The sequence below is a fragment of the Mercenaria mercenaria genome, chromosome 15 (assembly GCF_021730395.1).
Source record: "Mercenaria mercenaria strain notata chromosome 15, MADL_Memer_1, whole genome shotgun sequence".
Lineage (NCBI taxonomy): Eukaryota > Metazoa > Mollusca > Bivalvia > Venerida > Veneridae > Mercenaria > Mercenaria mercenaria.
In genome coordinates, this window is record NC_069375.1 from 2,717,310 (window position 1) to 2,736,722 (window position 19,413).

Sequence of the window (19,413 nt, forward strand, 5' to 3'; positions counted from 1 at the left end):
ATAACTTGAGAACGCCTGGGCATAGGATCGTGAAAGTTGATAGGGAGGTTAATAATGAGAAGCAGATGACCCCTTATGATTTTTAGGTCAGTAGGTCAAAGGTCATGGTCACCCTTGACCCAGAACAATAGAACTTTTGTATACAGTGACCAAATAATTTCTGTTCCTTGTGCAGTTACTGAGTGCATCAAGGGGGGCATTTCGTGTTCTACAAGCTCTTGTTTTAACCAAACTTGCACACAACTTGTATCACCATAAGATCTTGGTTCCTTTCTTGAACTGGCCAGATCCCATTATGGGTTCCAGAGTTATGGCCACTGAAAAGACCAGAATTAGCTATTTTGACCTTGTCTGCACAATAGCAGCTTCATTTATGATATTATTTTAACCAAACTTGTACTAAACTTGTATCACCATAAGATCTTGGTTCCTTTCTTGACCTGGCCAGATTCCATTATGGGTTCCAGAGTGATGGCCCCTGAAAGGGCAAGAATTAGTTATTTTGACCTTGTCTGCACAATAGCAGCTTCATTTATGATTTGAATTTAATCAAACTTGCACGAAACTTGTGTCACTATAAGATCTCGTTTCCTTTCTTGAACCAGCCAGATTCCATAATGGGTTCCAGAGTTATGGCCCCTGAAAGGGCCAAAATTAGCTATTTTGACCTTGTTTGAACAATAGCAGCTTCATTTATAATTTGATTTTAACCAAACTTGCAGACAACTTGTATCACCATAAGATCTCGATTCCTTTTTATATGCCCGAAGGGATGTATTATGTAATCACCTCAGTGTCCGTCTGTCTGTCTGTTGGTTTGCAATTTCTCTTCCACTCTGTAACTCTTGAACCCCTTGAAGGATTTTAAAGAAACCTGACACAAATGTTCACTTTATTGAAATGACATGCAGAGCACGTTTTGAATGGCTCACTTCAAGGTAAAGGTCACCCTTAGGGGTCAAAGGTCATATGACTTTGTTTTGTGTGTATATTGCTCTGCATTTGCGTTGCATTGCAGTGCTCTTGTTTTTATTTGGCAGATCCTTCTTTTGTTCACTTACAAATTTTTTTTTTAATTACTTCCCTTTTATGTTACTATAAATAGCTTATTTAGTAACTTTTTTATTATTGTAGGGAAAATCTGAGACCACTTTTCTGTGGTACAACATGGATGTTACCTCCAATTTTTAGGTGTATTTTGACATATCTGTACCTTGTGAGATTTTTTTTTCCTTTCAGTTAAATTTCTTCAACTTCTTGTTTCAAGTTTTGCAGTGTACTTGTACTAAATATGGAAAATAAGTGAAGTAGCTATAGCTAGGCTTTGATCTGAAAATATTTCTGTATTTCATGTTACTGAAGGAAGGTATATAGAGAGTTACAAAAATGGATATGTTTAGACAAATGTGCACATTTTTGGCCATATATATTCAAAATGCTTTAAAGTTGTTAAGATATCTTACATTAATGAATTTGTAAATTATCTTTTTTGCAGTCTATCTGCGAGGACTCACTGCATTGTGAAGAGAGATGGTGTGAAGTTACTAGCTCCTATAACATCATGTGACAAAGTTTTATGTATTGGAATGAATTACATAGACCATTGTGAGGAACAGAATGCTCCAGTTCCAATAGAACCTGTGATCTTCAACAAGTTCCCAAGTTGTATAATTGGACCAAATGATAACTTAACATATCCTAAAGAGACAGAGGTAAAGCTAAGTCTGAAGCTTGATTATTGTGCCCCTTTTTCTTTGTATTAATATGAACATAAAACATTTTTAGCTCACCTGTCACAAAGTGACAAGGTGAGCTTTTGTGATGGTGCGGTGTCCGTCGTCCGTGCGGACGTGCGTGCGTGCTGCGTGTGTGCGTCAGTCCGTAAACTTTTGCTTGTGCCCCACTCTAGAGGTCACATTTTTCATGGGTTTCTTTATGAAATTTGGGTCAAAAATGTTCACCTTGATGATATCTAGGTCAAGTTCGAAACTGGGTCACGTGCCGATAAAAACTAGGTTCAGTAGGTCAAAAATAAAAAAACCTTGTGACCTCTCTAGAGGCCATATTTTTCACAGGATCTTCATGAAAATTGGTCAGAACGTTTACCTTGATGATGTCAAGGTCAAGTTCGAAACTGGGTACATGCCTTCAAAAACTAGGTCAGTAGGTCAAATAATAAAAAACCTTGTGACCTCTCTAAAGGCCATATTTTTCATGGGATCTGTATGAAAAGTGGTCTGAATGTTCATCTTGATGATATCTAGGTCAAGTTCGAAACGGGTCACGTGTGGGTTAAAAACTAGGTCATAGATCTAAAAAATAGAAAAACCTTGTGACCTCTCTAGAGGCCATATATTTCATGAATCTTCATGAAAATTGGTCAGAATATTCACCTTGATGATATCTAGGTCAAGTTCGAAAGTGGGTCACGTGCCATCAAAAACTAGGTCAGTAGGTCAAATAATAGAGGCCATATTTTTCATGGGATCTGTATGAAAGTTGGTCTGAATGTTCATCTTGATGAAAACCTAGGTCAAGTCAAAGTGGGTCACGTGCCGTCGAAACTAGGTCAGTAGGTCAAATAATAGAAAAACCTTGTGACCTCTCTAAAGGCCATATTTTTCATGGGATCTGTAATGAAGTTGGTCTGAATGTTTCATCTTGATGAAATCTAGGTCAAGTTCGAAACAGGGTCATGTGCGGTCAAAACTGGGTTCAGTAGGTCTAAAAATAGAAAAACCTTGTGACCTCTCTAGGGGCCATATTTTGTGAATGGATCTCCATAAAAATTGGTCAGAATGTTCATCTTGATGATATCTAGGTCAAGTTCGAAAGTGGGTCACGTGCCATCAAAAAATAGGTCAGTAGGTCAAATAATAAAAAAAAACGTTGTGACTTCTCTAGAGGCCATATTTTTCAGGGGATCTGTATGAAAGTTGGTCTGAATGTTTATCTTGATGATATCTAGGTCAAGTTTGAAACGGGGTCAACTGCGATAAAAAACTGGGTCAGTAGTTCTTGAAATAGAAAAACCTTGTGACCTCTCTAGAGGCCATACCCTTGAATGGATCTTCATGAAAATTGGTCAGAATGTTCACCTTGATGATATCTAGGTCAGATTTGAAACTGGTCACGTGGTTCAAAAAACAGGCCCGTAGGTCAAATAATAAAAAAACCGTTGACCTCTCTAGAGGCCATACTTTTCATGGGATCTTTTATGAAATTTGGTCTGAATGTTCATCTTGATGATATCTAGATCAGGTTTGAAACTGGGTCAACTGTGGTCAAAAACAAAGGTCAGTAGGTCAAAAATTTAAAGAAAAATCTTTTGACCCTCAGAGGCCATATTTTTCAATGGATCTTCATGAAAATTGATCTGAATGTCACCTTGATGATATCAAGTCATTTTCGAAACTGGGTCACTGCGGTCAAAAACTAGGCCATAAGTATAAAAAAGAAAAACCTTGTGACCTCTCCAGGGGCCCAAATTTTTTTCATGAGATCTTCATGAAAATTAGTGAGAATGTTCACCTTGATAAATTTCTAGGTAAAGTCAAAACGGGGTCACGAAACCTTTGAAACTAGGTCAATGGGTCAAAAAATAGAAAAACCTTGTGCCCTCTCTAGAGACCATATTTTTCAATGGATCTTCATGAAAATTGGTCAGAATTTTTATTTTGATAATACTAGGTCAAGTTCAAAACTGGGTCACTAAAGCCAAAAACTAGGTCACTATGTTAAATAAAGAAAAAACAATGTCATACTCAAAACTGGGTCATGTGGGAAAAGGGTGAGCGATTCAGGACCATCATTGTCCTCTTTTTAACTGGACTTGTGCGTAACTGCTACAATTGTAGTTTATTTGAGAAAACGAACGAGGTTGAATTTCATCCTGTTCTGGTGCAGTATTGTAAGATCATTTTTATTTCAAGTATCGAAATTAAAAACTAAAAAAACACATTCATCCTTTTAAAGGCTACACAATCAAACTATGTGTGAACAAGTTTTGATGTTTTAAAACAGAGATTAACCTGAAGCATGCAACTTGCCTAATTTTACGTTATGTACGGGGATTTACCACATGTATTTGTACAAATACTAGTCTTGATAATGCAACCCTTTCTGCAGACGGGCTCTGACGTTGCTGTTGGGGTTTGGCAGTTTACAGACTACATGCTTTATCATCAGAAAAATACCTTGCAATACCTACTATTGTTGTACAAACCCAGTCTAGCTACATCAACAAAGTGAGAGCTACAATGCAGTGCATTAGTTTTTTAAACATGCTTCACCATTAAAATAGGGGCCTCTGTGGCCGAGTGGTTAGATTGCTAACTTCAAATCACAGGGCCCTCATCGATGTGGGTTTGAGCCTCACTCGAGGCATTAAATTTCTTCATGTGAGGAAGCCATCCAGCTGGCTTACTGTTACAGAAGGTTGGTGGTTCTACCCAGGCACCGCTTGTGATGAAATAATGCACAAGAGGAGCTTGTGTCTTTTTTCCACCAAAAAGCGGGAAAGTCCCCCAATGACCTATAACTGTGTCAGTGCAAAGTTAAACCCAACAAAATAAATAAATCATCCATTTTAATAATTTTATTTGGGTATTATTAATTCCTTTGGATTGTAGAATATGCAAAGATGTCTCATGGCTTAGAAGTCTTCTTTCCTAAATATTTTTTAAACGTTTGTAAGCACTTTCAGGATTTTTTTTCTTTACAAAAACCTAGCTAAATATCCATTTGAGTTCAATGAATGGATTATAAATTATGGTATAGCAGTAACAGTTACTATTGCTTAACCTTTAGCCTGCTAAATTTCTAAAATGAAACTGGTCCGTCATTCAATTTGGGCAGTACCTTTTATTATTCAAAGGGGGTGTTCACTGAAAATTTACTGACTGAATAGCAACAGTGAAGACATGATCAGACTGCACAGATGTGCGGGCTGATTTTGGTCTGCACTGGTCGCAAAGGCAGAATTACTTGCTGCAGCAGGCTGAAGGAGTCTGAGATTTTTATATATATTCAATGACATGTACTGTGGAATCATTAATATTCGTGGGGGACTAATTTTCGTGGATTTCGCGGTTGAGCCAATCCACGAAATTTAATCCCAACGAACAAATAAAATTCCCATTCACTTTATGTTCAAAAGTTGTAATCCACAAATTCATATCCCCACGAAATTGCCATTCTGACCAAAACCACGAAATTTAATGATTCACAGTATGTACTGGTATCCCATGTGTAATATCTAAATAACTGCCATATGCAAACATGTTCGGGAAAGTCCCTTGTCTACCCTTTCTATGTTACTTGTTTTTTCAGTGTCTGGACTCGGAGTGAAAATTGTTAAAAATCATTGGAAAGGAAGCCAAGAATGTAAAGGTAACTGAAAATAAAAGTAATTTGCTAATTGTCAGCTTCAAAGTCAAATAAAAAAAGCTGTCTAAAGCATACACCCATGGGAAGACTGACTGTGTTTGTTAAACAGAGGTTATTTCTCTGGGAAGAATAATTTACTTGGAATTACTTCTCACAGGAAGGAAAGTATGGTTGTTATAAGAAGGAAAATATGGTTGTTCTATGAAAAAAAAGTATGGTTGTTCTATGAAAAAGGTATGGGTTGTTCTAGGAAGGAAAATATGAGAGTTGTATAGGAAAGGTAATATGGTTGTTCTATTGAAGGGAAAAAATGATTGTTAGGTTGTTTCTAGAAAGGAAGTATTACTGTTCTCAGAAGGAAATAATTATGGTTGTTCACCTGAAGGAAAATATAATTGGTCTAGGAAGGGAATAGGGTTGTTTTAAGAAGGGAAATACAGTTGTTCTAGGAAGAGAAAAAATATGGTTTTTCTGTGGTTGTTACGGTTGTTCTAGGAAGGATAGTATGATTGTTCTAGGATGAAAAATAAGGTTTATAGGAAGGAAAATATGGTTGTTTAGGAAGAAAAATCTGGTTGTTACAGGGAGAAAAATACTGTTGTTATAGGAGTGAAACTATTGTTGAAATAGGAAGGGAAGTATGGTTGTTATAGGGAGGCATTAGCTCCTATGTTGTATCATTAACATAGGTAATATTGTATCTTAAGCTTGTTACAATAATGCTTTTATTTCCAGAATTGTTTGTATTCATATAATGAATTTTAAATCAGAATGTAGTAAACTTATTATAGCCAGAAAACCATAACCTGTAGACTGGGAAATTTTCACATCACTTTTATCTCCCAATTTTAGAGACATTAGACTTATTTGTGTCATTAAAAATTGGCACCTTTTACATATTTATAAAATTGGAGGTGATTTTTGATTACCGTATAGCGGGTTATTTCCACGGGGGAAATATTTCTGCGTTTCTGCGGTCTCTCTGTAGAATCGCAAAAAAATATTCATCCAGCAAAAATTTAAAGCGCAAAAAATCTGCATTTTTCATCAACGTTGTTTAAGATATGTCACCCGAAATAATCTGAAGTTCACAATGGCATATGGTCTTATTATTTAAAATTACCGTCGTCATCTAACAGTTACCGATAATTGTATAATTAGGTGTGATGGTCAATCAAAGTCCTAACTGTTAATCCCTCAGAAAACGTTTCTTTTTTTTTTTGTTTTTACTAGAAGAATATAAATACAGATATTTACATATTGCATAAAATATTTTAATGCATTTCCTTTCAAAATTGAAGTTGAGGGTATACACAATTAAACTTTGAAGGTAATATAAGTATTTATGCTTGAGAATTTACAGTACTTATAAATTACAGGTGGATGATGCAGTGCAGTACGTGTTTGGTTATACTGTAGCAAGTGATGTGAGCGCACGGACTGGCAGTTGACACCCGGGAAGAATGGTGGTCATTGGGTTATAGGAAAGGCTATGGATGAGTTCTGTCCCCTTGGACCATCCATCGTTACCCCAGATGAATTAGGAGGTATGTTTAATGATATTATGAAAATTTCAACAATGTGCAAAAGGGACACAAGATGTGCCTTTAATCTAAAAACAAAAGTTTTGTAATAATTTAAATGCCCTTTTTAATTTCCTGCTTTAACATCACGAATTAAAATACAGTTTGTATATACATAGTTAATTTAAGCAGTTTGCAAAAGTAATTTTTAAAAGGAAGGCTGATGTGCCATGCTAAAAAGCCAAGTACAAAATGACAATTAGTTAATGCAACGATAATCCAAATGGTGAATGTCAGATAATAGTCAAACAATAATTGAGAATTGTAAAACAATAAATGCCAAATGCTTCTTGCTAAGTGCTTATTTAAAAAAACAGTGTATGAATGCACCCTTTAGTCATTGGCCTTTGTTACATAACTTTGTCTCTATTAAAATACTTTTTTTCTAAACATTTTAAGAGTAAAGAGTTTTGGTCCAGTGTTCTTATGGCAGATAGAGCATGTTATTGTTTTCAAGTCAAATTCCTCCTGTATTTAGTTTAAAAGACCTTCTTAGGCTGAAACACCGTCTTTCTGTCATACCAGATTGCTGATTTTCAGTGTTTTTCACCGGTGCTGGTATCTCCAACTTACACCCGGGTATAAATACAGTCTTGCTGTAAATCTGGAATGACAAATTACATTTATGAATAGACTCGTACAGTTATTTTATGTAAAACGGGTGAAAAATCAAATATCTTGATAGTTTCTCTTGTTCATTAGGGTAATTTTTAGATTCGTAAAAAAGTTATTTTATGTAAAACGCATAATGTTACGGTGCAGGTGATAAAACAAAACCATAACTTGACACTGTTGCTTGACTTTAAAATGTCCTGGTATATTTCCTGGTTTACAGATGTTGATTTCCCAGTAAATGAAGAAAATAGTGCTATGTTTGAATTTATTTTTGCTATTATTTATTGAATGTGGCATGTAAGGAAAAGAAACTGTCACTGATTGAAGATTTGGATGGGAATATCCAGCTCTTGGGTAACAGTTTTACACAGTAACTCTGCAGAGCCTCGTTGCTGCCTTAAAGTTACCTGTGAGCCAGATATTCCAATCTGTACCTACAACAAATGAAATAGTCTGCTGGTGTTTCAGAAATGGTCTGCAAACTTAGATTTGTAACCTACCAGTATATTCTCTTCAGATCCGCATAACCTTGGTTTGAGATGTAAGTGAATGGGGTCACAAAACAGGACAGTAACACAAAAACAGCTGGTACACAAAACTGAACAGATGATAGCATTTATTACAGGTAATAGTTATATATAAAGCTGGAAAGAGAGATTGTGTTCTTGCTTGTAAGCGTGGGTTTTCATCCCTTTATTTCATTAGCATCTTAGGTGCGAGCATTTAAAACATGATACTGTTTAGCTTTTGGAACGTTTTAAATATGTTTCCAGAAACCTAAATGATGTGTTTTAAAAATGTTGATTGACTTCTAGCAAATCCAACAAATTATCCAACAAATTCGAGCAGAGGTTAATAATGGTTTATTTAACTAATTATATTCTGTAAAACGAAATCATTGGGAAAACACCTTCAAAAGAGTGTTAACTTTCAGCAAGCATTGGGATCCTTTTTAGCTCGACTTTTGGAAGGAAAAGTAGAGCTATTGCACTTGCCCCGGCGTCGGCATTGGCGTCGCCATTGGTTAAAGTTTTTGATAAAGTCAAATATCTCTGTTACTATCAAAGCTATTGAATTGAAACTTGAAATAGTTATTTACTATCAAAGTCTACACCAGGAGAAACATTTTCCATAACTCTGATTTGAATTTTGACAGAATTATGCCCCTTTTTAACTTAGAATTTTTTGGTTAAAGTTTTTTTATAAAGTCAATATCTTTGTTACTATCAAAGCTATTGACTTGAAACTTTTAAAAAACTGATTTACCATCAAAGGTTACACCCGAAGAAACAATTCCCCCTAACTCTGATTTGAATTTTGACAGAATTATGCCCCTTTCTAACTTAAGAATTTTTATGCCCACAAAGGGAGGCATATTAGTTTTCAACTGTCGCGAGCCACTGCACCCAGGACCTTCAAACTTCACGTGCTGATAGTACTCATCGAGTACACGACCCCTACTGACTTGGGATCACCACGTCAAAGGTCAAGGTCACAGGGGCCAACGTTAACTTTTTGCATGAAGGCACTTTACTCGCGAACCACTGCACCCAGGACCTTCAAACTTCACATGCTAATAGTACTTATTAAGTACACGACCCCTATTGACTTTGGGGTCAAGGTCAGCAGGTCGAAGGTCCGAAGGTCAAGGGGGGGCATTTGTCACCATTAGTGACAGCTCTTGTTTTTAAAAAATTTGATAAAGTCAAATATCTCTGTTACTATTAAAGCTTTTGACTTGAAACTCAAATAGTTGTATACAATCAAAGTCTGCACCAAGAGACACAATTCCTATAACTCTGATTTGAATTTTGACAGAATTATGCCTCTTTTTAACTTAGAATGTTTGGTTAAATGTCAAATATCTCTTGTTACTGTTAAAGCTTTTGACTTGAAACTCAATATAGTTATTTACTATCAAAGTCTACACCAGGAGACACAATTCCAATAACTCCGATTTGAATTTTGACAGAATTATGCCCCTTTTTAACTTAGAATTTATTGTTAGAAGTCAAATATCTCTGTTACTGTTAAAGCTTTTGACTTGAAACTCAAAATAGATATTTACTATCAAAGTCTACACCAGGAGACACAATTCCCATAACTCTGATTTGAATTTTGACAGAGTTATGTCCCTTTTTAACTTAGATATTTTTTTACTGGCAAAGCTCTAATTCAGAGTCAAGCACTGAGAAAAGTCGAGCACGCTGTCTTACGGACAGCTCTTGTTAAGTCTATGCTTTCATGCATTAGTTGATAACAATTTCTTTCCACATATGGGTCATCTGGGGTCAAAAACTAGGTCACTATGTCAAATCAAAGAAAAACCTTGTGTATGCCATAGAGGCTGTATTTTTCAATTTATCTTCATGAGTTTTGGTCAGAATAACTTTGATGAAATCTAGGTCGAGTTCGAAAATGGGTCATCTGGGGTCAAAAACTAGGTCACTAGGTCAAATCAAAGGAAAACCTTGTGTATGCGATAGAGGCTGTTTTTTCAATTGATCTTCATGAAATTTGGTCAGAATGATTGCCTTGATGAAATCTAGGTTGAGTTTGATTATGGGTCATTTGGGATCAAAAAGTAGGTCACTAGGTCAAATCAAAGAAAAAACTTATGTATGCGATAGAGGATGTATTTTTCAATTGATCTTCATAAAATTTGGTCAGAATGATTGCCTTGATGAAATCTAGGTAAAGTTTGAATATGGGTCATCTGGGGTCAAAAAATAGGTCACTATGTCAAATCAAAGGAAAACCTTGTGTATGCGATAGAGGCTGTATTTTTCAATTGATCTTCCTGAAAATAAGTCAGAATGATTGCCTTGATGAAATCTAGGTAGAATTTGAAAATGGGTCATCTAGGATCAAAAAGTAGGTCACTAGGTTAAATCAAAGAAAAACCTCGTGTATGTGATAGAGGCTGTATTTTTCAACTGATCTTCATGAAATTTTGTCAGAATGATAGCCTTGATGAAATCTAGGTCAAGTTCGAATATGGGTCATCTGGGTTCAAAAACTAGGTCAAATCAAAGAAAATACTTGTTTATACTCAAGGGTTTTGCTCCAATTTTAATAATAATTGGTCAGAATTTTTTATTTTTTTTCAAAAACTACCCTCATGAAATTTATCTTCTGAATATTGCCTGAACTGCTGTCTGAACAATGGCTGAAAATGTATAAATATTGTCTGAAAAAATTGTCTGAATAATGTTTGAAATTGGCCCACTTCAGTATGTATTCAGACTTCATTCAGTATTTGTTCAGATTTCTGTTCAGCCAAATTCAGAATACATTTTCAGAATTGATTCAGACATGTTTCTGAAGAATTGCGGAAAACATCTGAATATTTCTGAAAACAAAAAATCTGAATAATGTTTGAAATTGGCCCACTTCAGTACGAATTCAGACTTCATTCAGTATCTATTCAGATTTCTGTTCAGACAAATTCAGAACATGTTTTGAGAATGAATTTAAGACATGTTTCTGAAGAAAACAAAAAATATGAGAGCAAAATATAATATGCCAAGTTATGAGGGTCATTGCATTCACAATAATAATGTGCAAACTGGGCGATACGCAGCTGCAAGACCTGTCAAAAAGTAAAAATATGTGATAAGTTGGACAAAGCACTGGCATGCACTGTCTTAAATGCAATATACATGCATTTTTTTTCACAATACTATAAAATTTGAGCGAATGGTGTTTCACAATATGTAACTTGACCATAGCGTAAGGTCATCTCAGGATGCCAAATATGTGTGTGAAGTTTGAAAACATTTGACCAAGCAGTTTTGGAGAAACCTTTCTTGCAAAGATTTGTTGATGGGGACACCCACACTGATAAAAAGCTCCTGTATACAATTTGATAAAGCCAAAAGTTCAGAAATATTCAGCCAGTATTTTCTGAGATATTTAGAAAACTAAGGGCATCAATACAGAAATGTTTGGCAAATATCAGAAATGTTCAGATTAAATTGGCACAATTTTCAACCAATTTGGACTGGCTGTAAGCCCACAGTTACCTTTATTGTTACTGTTTATTAATCCCCCACCGGGGCGGAGGGATTATAGGAATGGTCTGCGTCCTTCCGTCCATAACAAAATCGTGTCCGGTCCATATCTCCTAAATCCCTTGAAGGATTTTCATGAAACTTGGGTCAAATGATCACCTCATCAAGACGATGTGCAGAACCCATGAGTCAGCCTTGTCGGTTCAAGGTCAAGGTCACAACTCAAGGTCAAAGGTTTGAGCCTGCCATTTTGTGTCCGCTCTATATCTCCTAAACCCCTTGAAGGAATTTTATCAAACTTGGGTCAAATGATCACCTCATCAAGACAATGTGCAGAACCCATGAGTCAGTCATGCTGGCTCAAGGTCAAGGTCATAACTTAGGGTCAAAGTTTTGAGCCTTCCATTTTGTGTTCGCTCTATATCTCCTAAACTCCTAGAAGGATTTTCATCAAACTTGGGTCAAACGATCACCTCATCAAGACGATGTGCAGAACTTATGAGTCAGCCATGTCGGCTCAAGGTCAAGGTCACAACTGAAGGTCAAAGGTTTGAGCCTTCCATTTCGTGTCCGCTCTATATCTCCTTAACCCCTTGAAGGAATTTTATAAAACTTGGGTAAAATGATTACCTCATCAAAACAATGTGCAGAAATTATATAGTGTAAATCTGTATGTAATTTGTACCTATACTGGCATGATGCAAAAGGACTGCGATCTGTACCTAGTAGTTTTACGCAACTTGTCGTAGTACTCTGTTCTTAAAAGGGGTCTGATAACAGAAGAGCCATGTGACAGTTTTACACCATTTACCCTAGCTTTAAGGGTAACAGTGTCAGCAAGCCCATGATTTAGTCTTAGAATCTGGCCATGGATACGGCCATGGCAGTTGCGGAGAAATGTAACATTTTTGGGCAAGCATGCATTATAGGATCTGTTTACTGCTTCACATTTCTGTGTAGATGTTAAAAATTTAGTTTTTTCTATGCTTTCTGGACCAAGGAGAATTCAATACATTTTCCTGAGTAAAGTCTCATCATCATCAGTCATTTTAAGCCTGACATTGTCTGGCATATAGTTTTTTTGCTTTTCTGTAGATGCCAGAACAAACCAAGCTGTATTTAGAACATGAAGGTACCACAGTAACCTTTGAAACATAGTACTATTGCTGAAATTTTATTAGGCATTTGTGTTTTATTACTTTCAAATTGCTTTTGTACTTCTTATGTGCACTTGATAGCTCTGAAACACACCTAGATTTAATAAATAGAGCAAATCTGTTTTTTAGATTAGACTTCTGTTTACCAGGGAACATTTTGTCACTAAATGGTGCACGATTAATTTGCCTTTTTAGAGAATTTGCTAGGTGCCTCACATCTTTCAAGTGCACAGTTTTAGTTCCTTGACCTTTGTCTACACCAGAATGACCTTTAGAATCTCCATCACCTGTGTGGTGTGAAATCTGAAGATCTTTAGTAATATCATTAGATACCATTTCATTCCATTTGAGCAGAGACCAGGTGTGCAGTATCAACACCTTTTTAGTTACATTTTGACCCTGAATAGTTGGAGAGAACTTGAATACCATGGCCATGAGATATGACTTTAGCTATAGAATGCAAAATATGCAGTATTGTTGCATTTGAGATGAAAAAAAAGACAATTTTCCCATTTTTTACTGAAAAATAAGCTTTTTTTTAACAAAAAAAAATTCACTAAACACTAATTTTGTTCTATATTTTATCACAGTTGCATAATTATAAGTTTTTTTCAGTGTGGTTGTCTATTCCGCACTTGCTGGTGGTATATTTGATGTAATATCTTACGGGTTTTTTGAAAAAAACAGCGTTTAATGACTATATGTGATTCAGCCAAATTTAACGGCTTAAACCGCAGCCTTTGGACAAAATGATGGCTGTACAAAAATAGTGATTTTGAGAAAACTACTGGTTTGTTTGGGCTGAAACTTGTTTTATAAGCTGAGTATTGATGAAACTTCACATAGACAGCAAAAAAGCTGGAAAAAGAAATCATATTTCCTTATAAAAGAGAGGGAAATTTGCTGCAGCTTACAACATTGACAGTGTGATTATCAGTACTTATAAAACTCTAAATATAACAAATAATGATCCATTGTAATTGTAATCCCTAAAGCTAATTATATTGTGGAATATTGTTTGTCAGTCAAAACAGTCCTACAGGTTTGATATTTTTTTTTTAAACTATCTTTTTTAATCAGTGATGTAAGTGACCATTTTTTCTGAATATTTCTGAACATTTTATTTCTGAAAACTTCTGAAACTTTTCTTATCATATCTAAACGTTCAATAACACTTTCAACTTATGACTTAATTTTAAAACCACGACAATAAGAAACCAATACACTTACATCAAGTTATTTGTTGTTGAGAATTAAATAAAAATGTTTTCTATTTTTCTAGTTCAGCACCATAAAAGAATAATCCAGTAGGAACATATAGGGAGTATTTAAATGTAACAATAACGACTTTATGCCACTTTTTAACTTAGAATTTTTTGGTTGAAATTTTTTATAAAGTCAAATATCTCTTTTCCTATCAAAGCTTTTGACTTGAAACTTAAAATAGTTATACTATCAAAGTCTACTCCAGGAGATCCCCATAACTCTTGATTAGAATTTTGACAGTTATGTCCCTTTTTAACTTAGAATTTTTTGGTTAAAGTTATGAAGTTTTTACTAGAAAAGCTTTAATTTAGTGTCAAGCACTGAGAAAATTCAAGAGTGGTGTCTTACGGAAAGCTCTAGTTTTCTTATTTCTGATATGCATTTTAGTAGAAGTTCTGAAAAAAAATGGTCATCTGATATAGTCTTGTTTTCAGACATATTCAGAAATGATCCCTTTCTGAATTATATCTGAAAAATGTTACTGAACAATAAGCCTTGTTTCAGCAATAATTCAGAAGATTTCAGTGTCTGAAAAATTCTAAGTTAACTATTTTTAGGTCAAATTAAAGAAAATACTTGTTTATACTCAAGGTTTTTGCTCCAATTTTAATAATAATTGGTCAGAATATTTTTTCCCATGAAATCACTAGGTCAAACATGTTTACACTGTTATGATGTGTTTCTCAGGTGCGCGACCTAGGGCCATCTTGGCCCTCTTATTTGAGCTTCTTGTCCTTAAGTGCAATGATAACAGGTGAGCGATATAAGGCCATTATGGCCCTCTTGTATGCTTCTTATTTTAAATACAGTTGTTACATATATTCAAGGTCAAATACCATAGGTCAGGTGAATGTGATAGGTCCATTATGATCCTCTTGTTTGATAAACTTTGTCCAAACTACTTCTGCCATAGTTAACTAACATGATTTGAATGATTTTTAAGGGAAGTTACAGACCTTTTCATTTCTTCGCCAGTCCTGTTCAAACTTGTACAACATGTGTGTGTATAATATCATTTATCTGTAATTGTTCATCCAGAATTTTTGTCTCGTCCACCCTCGTCCATCCATCAAGGGATTTTAATATTTACTGGCACATTTTTATACGCCCGTTTGAAAAACGGGACGTATTATGGGAACGCCCCTGGCGGGCGGATGGGCGGGCGGGCGGCGTCCACAGACCTTGTCCGGAGCATATCTTCTACATCCATGGAGGGATTTTGATGAAACTTGGCACAGTTGTTCACCATCATGAGACGGAGTGTCATGCGCAAGAACCAGGTCCCTAGGTCTAAGGTCAAGGTCACACTTAGAGGTCAAAGGTCAAATTCAAGAATGACTTTGTCCGGAGCATATCTTCTTCATGCATGGAGGGATTTTGATGAAAGTTGGCACAATTGTTCATCATCATGAGACGGAGTGTCATGCGCAAAAACCAGGTCCCAAGGTCTAAGGTCAAGGTCACACTTAGAGGTCAAAGGATACAAGAATGAAAAATTCAAGAATGACTTTGTCCGGAGCATATCTTCTTCATGCATGGAATGATTTTGATGTGGCTTGGCACAGTTGTTCATCATAATGAGAGGGAGTGTCATGCGCAAGAACCAGGTTCCTAGGTCTAAGGTCAAGGTCACACTTAGAGGTCAAAGGATACAAGAATGAAAACTTTGTCTGGAGCATATCTTCTTCATGCATGAAAGGACTTTGATGTAGCTTGGCAAAATTGTTCACCATCATGAGACGGAGTGTCATGCGCAAGAACCAGGTCCCTAGGGTAAGGTCAAGGTCACACTTAGAGGTCAAGGATACAAGAATGAAAACTTTGTCCGGAGCATTTCTTCTTCATGCATTGAGGGATTTTGATACAACTTGGCACAAATGTTCACAAGCATGAGACGGAGTGTCGTGCGCAAGAACCAGGTCCCTCGGTCTAAGGTCAAGGTCACACTTAAAGGTCAAAGGTCAGATACAAGAATGACTTTGTCCGGAGCATTTCTTCTTCATGCATGGAGGGATTTTGATGTAACTTGGCACAATTGTACACCATCATGAGACGGAGTGTCATGCACTGGTCCCTTCTTTTGAATTACTTCCCTTTGCTGTTACTATAAATAGCTTATATTGTAACTTTTTCATTACAAGTCGTAGGGAAAAATCGAGACCACTTTTCTGTAGTACAACATGCATGTTACATCCAATTCTGAGGTGTATTTTGAGCTATCTCTACCTGGTAAGGATTTTTGTGTGGACTTGTAATTTTTTTTTTTTTTTTTTTTTTTTTTTTTTTTAGGCCACTACTTTTTTATTTTTTGGTTTACAAGATTTTTTTGGAAAAATGTCCACTGGTAGGTCGAAAAAAAAAAAAAAAAAAGAGACTTTTGCCCGCCATACGTGTGAAAACCAATATTTTCCGTATTAATTGACTTAAATCAAAGGAATAAATAAAACATTAAATATCCTTTCCATTTACTTGTCATTCCTGTTATTATAAAAATTCAAACATACCAACATTTTAATATCATTGAATGTCCAAGATGGTATAACATTTAAAAATACCTGCACAACATTAATATTTAACTTCAGATCAGCTCTTGGATTTACATGAAATCCATGAAAAAAATGTACATGACTTCAGTGAACAAACACACTGCCATGACAAAAGGTGATGCTTCAAAACTTCCTATGTGTTAACGGAATATATGAACATCATAACGTATCACACGATGTGGGATTTGCGAACTAACAATACAGTACCTGGTTGGTTTCAATGAAAACATTTTTTAATGGTGTAGTACCTTGTTGCTTGTGGGTGTGAATTTCGATGAACAAATATTTGTATCCAAATCCCTGCATCACCGCAACTGGCGTGCTGCTGTCTAACGCAGTCTTGTCAGTGTCACAACTATTCGTCATGCTAGCTGTGATTCCCCGAACGATTAGGTTGTCGGGAATCACCCGACTGATAGCCGTACCTATTTGTTCGCTAATGTCGGCACGCAAAAAAAAACTTGTTTTGTCCAGATTTAATAGACGATGCACCCCAAAAACAAAAAAAAACACGCACTCATCGTGGGGGCTGCCATGATGGATGACTGCTTTACGTGTTTTTAATCGAAATTTATGAATCATGTTACTGATATGAAAACCAGTCTACAATACCTCGGCTTTTATCGTTGTATGCATAATGTGTCCAAGATAGTGTATTCAGTCAAAAATGTCGATTCGTACTTAAAAACATTCGTTTTTTTTTCGTTTCGTCCCACATTCGGTTCGGTCGGGAAAATATGTTTTAAAAAAAAAGTGAAATTGCAATTTTATTTTTTTTCTACTTTTCGGAAAATTACACTCGCCGGTTTTGTAAACCAATTTATTAAAAAGAAGTGGCCTTAAAGATTAACTTCCCTTAGTTGTTACTATAAATAACTTACATTGTAACTTTTTTATAATTGACCGTAGGGAAAAACCAAGACCACTTTTCTGTGGTACAACATTGATGTTACTTTCAAATTTTGGGTGTATTTTAAGGTATCTCTACCTGGTAAGGATTTTTTTTGTGGACTTAGAAAAATAAAAGAATTACAATAATTTCTAAAAAAAACAACATTGTAAACAACTAGAAAATTAAAATTCCATTTGCAAATACAGGTGCTAGTGTAAACAAATTTGCTGTGACGGGCATATATTGTGACATTCTGGCACCCTTGTTTATCCATTATGAGACATTGTGTCATGTGCAAAATCCTGATCGCTAGTTCAAAGGTCAAAGTCACACTTTGAGGTCAAAAGTCAATAGGGTTTTTCTCCTGTTAGCTGCAGCCATCCACCAAGGGATTGTAATATTAAAATATATTACTTGGCACAAATGTTTCTCATAATCAGACAATGTGTTGTACGCAACACCCAGAACCCTAGTCACGGATTCTATCCTATCTAAACAGCTGATTGCATGTACTGACATGCAGCCGTTTCACCAGGATTGTTTCAGATAAATTCTGATTCATTTAAAAACATGACTGCCAGAGGACTTGGTCACTTTACCTATATGTATATATTGAAAACTTTAAAAATGTTCTTGTCAGAAACAGCAGGCACTATTTTAAAACAATATTTAGCTGATGTAATCATGTCTGTCGTATGTGGTTAATTATGCATAGGGGGTGTCCCTCCATCATCAACTATTTCTTTAAACGACATCTCCAAAAACAGTAAATGAATTTAGATGAAACTTTACACAAAGTTCTCTCAGTGGCTCTGGTGAGTTATTGTGATTACTCGATGTCGGGCGTCTGTCGTCTGTCTATCGTCTCTCTGTCTGTTAACATTTAGCTTGTGTATACATAGAGGCTGTATTTTTCAACTGAAATGCAGCACTGCCGAATTGAATAGCTTTATTTAACTAAATTAAGATATGTAATAAATAGGTCCTGGATTTATTTTGGGGTCCTGGCCTATCTGTTGATGTTTTATCATTATAGTGTCGTTATTGACCAAACAAATGTGGCGAATGCTTATGACATCAACTAAATGAAATGATAATGTGACGATAAAATGTGAAGAAAATGAAAATGTGAATAGATGCATTGGCAATAACACAACTATAATCACCTGATCACTCGTTTTGTAGATTCTCATTAACATTTGTGCTTAGATTTAGCTCAATATGTGAATGTATAGAAACAAAATGTGTCTCTTGTTTAATTGCTTTATGAAACCAAAGTAAAGTAATTATAATAGAACTGAACAAAGGATACCGCATTCTTACTGGAATTATTTGTTAAATACTTATAAAAAGGAATATAAATGTCAAGGTTCTAATCAACAGTAAAATCATATTTGATATAAACAATTTTGAACATAACAACAATACATGTATGTGTAATGTGTTTACGAGAACTACGTAATTATTGTCCAAAAGATTATCTCACTGCCGCTACCAAATTTATGTAACGTGCGTGTGGAAGACTTGTGCAATGAATGTATATTGCTTAATAGAATAATCCAATGGATGCCGTCAAATTTTGTAACATGCTGCAGTTTGTGGTTATGTACACTAGTCGTTAAGCTAATATAATTAACTCAGTATAATAGAAAAACTTCTCAATTTGTGACGGAGTATTTAACGACTCCGAAATAATGATTGATCTATGATGAACATATAACTATATGAAAATGTACAATGATAACAATAATGAAAACACCCTATTTGTTTTATGTGGATAAGCCTCAGATAACTTGCTGGGGTACTGAGCAATGAGTAAAGATGATCGTTGCGAACTATTTTGAAAATAGACACATTTGGCACACAGCTGTCTGTGTTCATAATGGAAGTTACTAGATATAAAAGTATTTCTTCAACCCGGGGTGACTTAACAACAGACTGTCACACTTTATT

At 35.5% G+C, this 19,413-nt stretch overlaps 1 pseudogene; it reads left to right on the plus strand.

Annotated features, from left to right (window-relative positions):
* The first annotated feature begins 1,499 nt into the window (after positions 1-1,499).
* Positions 1,500-8,135, plus strand: LOC128548879 (fumarylacetoacetate hydrolase domain-containing protein 2-like; annotated as a pseudogene).
* The last annotated feature ends 11,278 nt before the right edge of the window (positions 8,136-19,413 follow it).